Below are 7,978 nucleotides of genomic sequence, written 5' to 3'. Positions count from 1 at the left end.
AGCCCTGCACCTGTCCACACTACGAAGCCATTTTTTCTGAATTTAAGGGCTCTTAAAGCCGGTTTCTGTACTCCTCCCCGACGAGTGGATTAGCACTGGATTCGACCTTGCTGGGTCCAATTTGGGGTAGTGTGGATGCAATTTGACAGCATTGGCTTCCGGGATCTATCCCAGAGTGCTCCATTGTGACCAATCTGGACAGCACTCTCAACTCAGATGCACTGGCCAAGTAGACAGGAAAAACCCCGCGAACTTTTGAATTTCATTTCCTGTTTGGCCAGTGTGGCGAGCTGATCAGCACAGGTGACCATGCAGAGCATATCAGCACAGGTTACCATGCAGTCCCAGAATCGCAAAAGAGCTCCAGCATGGACTGAATGGGAGGTACTGGATCTGATCGCTGTATGGGGAGATGAATCCGTGCTATCAGAACTCCGTTCTAAAAGACGAAATGCCAAAATATATGAAAAAGTCTCCAAGGGGATGAAGGACAGAGGCTAGAACAGGGACCCGCAGCAGTGCCGCGTGAAACTTAAGGAGCTCAGGCAAGCCTACCACAGAACCAGAAAGGCAAACGGCTGCTCCGGGTCAGAGCCCCAGACATATCGTTTCTATGATGAGCTGCATGCCATTCTAGGGAGTGCCCCTTCAGCTACCCCAGCACTGTGTGTGGACTCCGTCAATGGACTCTCACACAACAGGGATGCGGATTTCAGAGACGAGGAAGATGATGACGAGGAGGAGGTTGAAGGACAGCAAGCAAGCGGAGAAACCATTTTCCTCGACAGCCAGGAACTGTTTCTCACCCTGGATCTAGTACCCCCGCAACCCACCGAAGGCGGGCTCCCAGACCTAGAAGGCAGAGAAGGGACCTCTGGTGAGTGTACCTTTGTAAATATAATACATGGTTTAAAAGCAAGCATGTTTAATGATTAATTTGCCCTGAAGACTTGAAATGCATTCGCGGCCAGTACAGCTACAGGAAAAGTCTGTTAATGTGCATGGGGATGGAGCGGAAATCCTCCAGGGACACCTCAATGAAGCTCTCCTGGATGTACTCCCAAAGCCTTTGAAAAAGGTTTCTGGGGAGGGCAGCCTTATTCCGTCCTCCATAGCAAGACACTTTACCACGGCAGGCCAGCAGTACGTAGTCTGGAATCATTGTATAACAAAGCATGGCAGCGAATGGTCCCAGTTTTTGTTGGCATTCAAGCAACATCCGTTCTTTATCTCTCTGTGTTATCCTCAGGAGAGTGATATCGTTCATGGTCACCTGGTTGAAATAGGGGAATTTTATTAAGGGGACATTCAGAGGTGGCCGTTCCTGCTGGGCTGTTTGCCTGTGGCTGAACAGAAATCGTCCCCGCGATGCGGGCAGGGATGAAGTGATCATCCCAGAGAATTGTGTGGGGGGGGGCGGGTTGGGGGGTTAGTTGGGTTTGTGCTGCACATTAACCAGAAAACCGCAGCCCCTCCTTTTAAAGCGCCAGCCCTACGGATGCTTGGTATGGGAAATGAGGGCACTGCTCTTTGAAACCATTCCGAAATGTTAGGAAGGCTAAAGAACCCAAAAGACTGTGGCTTTCCATGGCTGCCTGCAAGCCGAATTCTGTTGTCCGCCAGCCATGTGTGTGTGATCTCTCACACCAAACCGGCAGGCCCTCAATATAACAGGCAAAGTGCAACCTTGTAAAGAAAGCACACCTGCTATGTAATGTTAACAGCTTGGTTCACCATGAAAGAGTCAACCCATTGTTCTCTACAATGTCTCTTTTTAAAGACTAATCTCCCTTTTCTCTCTCCCGCAGCTGAAAATGTTTCATTGCTCCGCATATCATCTCCATCCCAGAGGCTATCAAAGATTAGAAGCTGAAAAAAAACCGCACTCGTGCTGCAATGTTCTCTGAGCTCATGCAGGCCTCCCACACAACGCATTGAGGGAGACAATGTCAGAGTCCAGGAAAGCACAAAATCAACGTGAGGACAGGAGGGATGAGCGGGAGGACAGGAGGGACGAGCTAGAGGACAGGAGGGACGAGCGAGAGGAGAGATGGCGTCAGCGTGATGAGAGGAGGCAGGATGCAATGCTGAGGCTACTGGAGGATCAAACTGATATGCTCTGTCATATGGTTGGGGTGCAAGAAAGGCAGCAGGAGCACAGACCACCGCTGCAGTCCCTGTGTAACCAACCACCCTCCTCCCCAAGTTCCATAGCCTTCTCACCCAGACGCCCAAGAACGTGGTGGGGGGACCTCCGGGCACCCAACCACTCCACCCCAGAGGACTGCCCAAGTGACAGAAAGCTGGCATTCAATAAGTTTTGGAGTGCAATGTGGCCTTGTCCTTCCGTCCTCCCCTCCTTCCCCACCCCACCCCACCCGGTGCTTCCCTCCTCCCCCACCTCTCCCGGGTTACCTTGGCAGTTATCCCTCCATTTGTGTGAGAAATTCGTAAAGAATGCATGAATTTGAAACAACAATATTTCCAAATAGCCCTTAACCTGTTCTTTCACCACCAAGAGCTGTTCACCTCCTCCCCAGACTTTGCTGCCCAGTGCAGCCAGATGGGAGCTGACCTTGTCTGTGAAGACTGAGGCAAAAAGAAGCATTGAATACTTCAAAATTTTTCACATCATCTGTCACTAGGTTGCTTCCTCCATTCACTAAGGGTCCCACACTTTCCCTGACCTTTTTCTTTTTGCTAACATACCTGTAGAAACCCTTCTTGTTACCCTTCACATCCCTTGCTAGCTGCAACTCCAAATGTGCTTTGGCCTGCCTGATTACACCCCTGCGTGTACGAGCAATATTTTTGTACTCCTCCCTAGTTATCTGTCCAAATTTACACTTCTTGTAAACTACCTTTTTGTGCTTAAGCTTACTGAAGTTTTCTCTGTTAAGCCTGCCATAATTGCTATTCTTTCTGCACATCGGGATGGTTTGTTCCTGCACCCTCAATAAGGCTTCTTTAAAATACAGCCAGCTCTCCGGGACTCCTTTCCCCCTCATCCTGCCCATTAGTTCCCGGAGAGAGTCAGAGTCTGCTTTTCTGAAGTCCGAAGTTCCAGGTTTTGCTACTCTCCTTGCTTCCTTTTGTCAGGATCCCAAACTCAACCTTCTCATGGTCATTGCTGCCCAGGTTGCCACCCACTTCTACTTCCCGTACCAATTCTTCCTTTCTTGTGAGCAGCTGGTCAAGAGGAGCATGGCCCCCAGTTACTTCCTCTTGCACTTGCACCAGGAAGTTGTCCCCAACACTCTCCAAAAGCTTCCTGGATTGTCTGTGCACTGCTGTATTGCTCTCCCTGCAGATGTCAGGGTGTCAAGGTTCCTTCCCCACTCTGAGCTCTAGGGTACAGATGTGGGGACCTGCATGAAAACCTCCTGAGCTTACTTTTACCAGCTTAGGTTAAAACTTCCCCAAGGTACAAACTTCCACTGCCACCACCACACTCTATCTGGGTTCCTAAGAAAACGTAGTTGGGACACGTCTTTCCCCCAAAATCCTCCCAACCCTTGCACCCCACTTCCTGGGGAAAGTTTGGTAAAAATCCTCACCAATTTGCATAGGTGACCACAGACCCAAACCCTTGGATGTTAGAACAATGAAAAAGCATTCAGTTCTTGAAAAGAAACATTTTAATAGAAGAAATAGTAAAAAGAATCACAGGGTGATTGAAGTCTCCCATGAGAACAAGGGCCTGTGATCTGGAAACTTCTGTTAGTTTTCTGAGAAAGCCTCGTCTACCTCATCCTCCTGGTCTGGTGGTCTATAGCAGACTCCCACCACAACATCACCATTGTTGCTCTCACCTCTAAACTTACCCCAAAGACTCTCAACAGGATTTTCCCCAGTTCAGAGCAACTGGAGCTCTGAGCAATAGTACTGCTCTTTTACATACAGTGCAACTCCTCCACCTTTTCTCCCCGCCTGTCCTTCCAGAACAGTTTATACCCATCTATGACAGTGCTCCAGTCATGTGAGCTACCCCACCAAGTCTCTGTTATTCCAATTACAGCATAGTTCCTTGACTGTGCCAGGACTTCTAATTCTTCCTGCTTGTTTCCCAGGCTTCTTGCGTTCCTATACAGGCACCTAAGATAACTAAGGGATTGCCCTACTTTCACAGTAGGAATCAGGAGGCCACTCCTGTTGCACCCTACTCATTGCGTTTCCTCCCAGTATCCCAATCCCACTTCCCCGCATACCACAGGGCTTAGATCAACGTCCCTCAGCTAACCTAGTTTAAAGCCCTCCTCACTAGGTTAGCAAGCCTGCCTGTGAAGATGCTCTTCCCTCTTTTCGTTAGGTGGATCCCATCTCTTCATAGCAACCCTTCTTCCTGGAACAATATCCTGTGGTCGAAGAATCCAAAGCCACGTAGTCTGCAGTGGCCACTCAAGGTCATTCTTGGCAGTACATCGACACCCACGTGGAGAAGTATGAAGGGTTAGCGGTCCTAGGGCTTGATCAGTCTCAGTAGATGCTCTGTCACATCCTGAATTCTAGCTCCAAGCAAACAGCACAGTTCTTGAGTCTCCCGGTCTGGACTGCAGATGGAGGACTCCGTCCCCCTTAGAAGGTTGTCCCCAAAACCCACCACTCATCTCCTCCTCGTGGAATCCTCATCCCGAGGACAATGCATCCCATGCCTTCCGGTCGATGGGGTTTCCTTCTGATCCCTTCCCTCAGATGGCTGTTCCAAATTATTCTCCGCCATAGTACATGTGCAGAGAGCCTGAAAATGGTTTTTTACCTCTATCTACACAGGGTGGATGGGTTCTCCTCTTTCTTCTTCTGGAGGTAACATACTGCCTGTTTTCTTACCCATTCTGCACTGCCCTCTCCGATTCTCCAGCAGGGAGCTGGAGACGGTCCTAGAGAAGCTGTGGAGACACAGAGATTGTGGGTGGGGGACCTAGCTACCAGTGCATCACTGAGATCTGTGTCTCACTTTCGGTATCCCTGGATCCTGGGTCCCCCTTGTCAATCCTTAGGGAGATGGAAAGGGACCTCCCATCCCGGAACAATCTGAAGGAAATTTCCATGTCAGGAGCCTTGTGGAATCTCCCTTCACTTCCCTGGCCTGCACCCTGAGTTTGTAATGTGGGACAGGGGGCTACTGAGGAGAAATCAGGCCCTATATTATTATTGTTGTTGTTTTATGTTATGTTATTTCAGCAAGATCACAGCTGAGACAGCATCATCCTTACCACTTGGCTGCACCCAACGTAGCCATGTGACTAATCGGAATCATATGAACAGTGATGACAGGCCTAGATACCAGGAATAAAGGCTGCAGCAGGGCTGGCACTGCAGTCCAGTTTTGTAGCAACCCCAGCCATCCCCTGTGATTTGGCCTCCTGCAGTTTGCCATTGGCCATGAAGGGAGTTAAAGCTGGTGTACAGTAAGTCAAGCAGCTGAGGTTCCCTGATGGCCAGGTGGCCCCCAAGGGACTGTGCTGTCATGCTTCATAAAGAGAGTTGCCTCCCGATGTGAACAGATACTGCCTGCTGCCCATGCAGCCTTGCCGATGACTCCTTGTCGTTTACGGTGAAGACCTCTAGTGTCAGCGGCTCCTCTTCTAGCAGGAATTGGGTATGTTGGCAGGTTTCACTGTCTTTATAATGCGAAGTGAAGGGGAAAGGCTGGAAGCTGTTTCCTTTGGAAGGTGTTCTGTGCAGCGGCAGAGGACTCAGCGGGGCTGTCAGGGTCACTCAGCGATGGGACTGGAGGACAGGCAGCGCTAAGTAGCTTGGGAACTCCTCCCCCACATCTGCCCATTCTGGGTGGTGGGTTGTTCAAGCTACACAGAAATCTGACATTCAAAGTGAGCTCGGACTGTTAAAATCCTGATGCTCCAAGTCCGGATTTATCAAGGGGTCATGTTTCTAGAGGTGCCATGTGCTCTGGGCTATAACGGGGTTGAAAAAAGAACTAGGTAAGTTCATGGAGGACAGGTCCATCAATGGCTATTAGCCAGCTTGGGCAGGGATGGTGTCCCTGGCCTCTGTTTTACAGAAGCTGGGAATCGGTGACAGGGGATGGATCACTTGGTGATTCCCTATTCTGGTCATTCCCTCTGGGCCATCTGGCACTGGCCACTGTCGGAAGACAGGACACTGGGCTAGATGGACCTTTGGTCTGACCCAGTATGGCCGTTCTTGGTTTTATGTTCTTATGGGCCCGATCCTGCCGGTGGCTGAGCGAGATGAGACCCCATGGAATATCAGTGACTAGTTCACAAATCGCCTCAGGTATATTTGCTGCTGGAAATTTATTCAGCAAAGGCATTTTCAAAGGTTTTATTCTCTGGCTCGATTGTGAACGCAGGAATTGAGAGCTGCATTGTTCTATAGTAAGAGGTGTGATAGGGCATATTTCTTTTTCCTGACTGGCTGAGGGCTCCAACATTTCTGCCCTGTAGATACCCCTCAGAGCTGCAGGGATACTGGCATCTCTACCCCCTCTCTGCCCTCTGAGTGCCAGACATCAGACCTTGTAGTTTTCCCTCTCCTGGGCTGGAATCCCGCGATCCTCCCACTCTCAGGCTGGGCTCTGGGCTACCACACACTGCGGGTCCACTGGGCTGGCCCTGCAGGTCTGAGTGCGTTCGGCACCTGTGGCTCTTCCCTCTGGGTGTCTGTGACCAGTGGTGAGACGAGTGACCAGCCAGGCTTCTTGCCCCAAAACACTGGTTGTTCTGAAGAGAAGGAAGAAAATGTAACATAGGAAAATAAGAGGTTTTCTCAAACGACAGTCTGTACACATCTCTGAGTCCAAGCCCTGCCACTCTGTTGGGGACCCAGGCAGGCTGAGAGCCTTTAGACTTCCCCAGCAATGTCTGTGCCTGTCAGCCTGAAGAGCTTCTGAGCAACAGCTGCCCCACCTCTGGACAGACTCCCAGTGCTGGCAAAACAAGCTGTGTAACGTGGCTGGAGCCTGGAAATAGGCTCTTCCCAGCTTGTAGCTCCCGTGTTGTCTCTCAACCTCCTTGAAGTGCTCACTGAGCGATGGCATTTCTTGAGCTGTTGCTTCTCTTCCTGCTTCTTTTTTAGCAGCCTGCTGCTAAACTAAGATGAGCCAGACGAGTTTCTCCTAATATAGGTGGAGCACAAGCATCCCAATACTTAACCCAATACAGCTCTACAGCAAACATCCCCAGAACTGGGTTTAACCCACACATTCATTATGGCAGCTCAGCTCCATCGGTGCCACACATGGGTGCCGTTCCCAGTGCTCCGAATTTTATGAATACAGCACACAGGCAGTCAGAGAGCAATAGGCTACATTCCTGTGGGAAATGAGGTTCCATTTCCCTAAATACTCATGCACTTGACTTTGAAATCCACGTCCGGCAAGCTCTCATCATGGCTGATTCACAGGTGCTGGGGTTACCTTGTGCTAGTGAGTAAGAGCTCAGGGAATGTATATTTTCTATAGCAATCCCAATGCTTGTTCCCACTCCAGAGACAGGCTACAGACTGACAGAACAGAACCTGAGGAGACCCAGTCAGCTATTAACCCAGGGACAGAGGAGTGACTAGACTTTTGTTTGCTGACAAGGGACTGAATGAGGGCCGAGATGCTGTCATCTTTTCAGGTTCGGAAGAAATCCAGATGACATAAACTAGGTTTTAAGTCCTACTCTAACCTGAGAAATCATCTCTGAAAGCAGATCAGAGGGGAAAGAATGGGTTGGCATGAGTGGACTAAAGTACAGATATGCAAATTGAATGCCAAAATTTTTCATCATAATACAAATATTACAAACCAAAGTTTCATAACATGCATGTCTAGCCAAAGTTAGCAGTAGAGCTGTTGGAATCGCGATAGGAAGGAGCACTGGTAACAGTTGTAGAAGAAATTATCTGATAAGGTTTTGTGATGCCCCTATTGCAGGATAATTGTATGTGCTAAGAAGGATGGGAAAGGGTCATCTTCGTGGTTGGCCAACAAACAATATGGCAGCAAAAG

The 7,978-nt window shown here is 49.6% G+C and overlaps 1 pseudogene; it reads left to right on the top strand.

Moving 5' to 3' along the window:
* The first annotated feature begins 336 nt into the window (after window positions 1-336).
* Window positions 337-2,296, top strand: LOC141981049 (uncharacterized; annotated as a pseudogene).
* The last annotated feature ends 5,682 nt before the right edge of the window (window positions 2,297-7,978 follow it).

Source organism: Natator depressus, chromosome 1, assembly GCF_965152275.1.
Source record: "Natator depressus isolate rNatDep1 chromosome 1, rNatDep2.hap1, whole genome shotgun sequence".
Lineage (NCBI taxonomy): Eukaryota > Metazoa > Chordata > Testudines > Cheloniidae > Natator > Natator depressus.
Note: the sequence above shows the minus strand (reverse complement) of the source record. Positions and strands in the feature narration are given on the sequence as shown.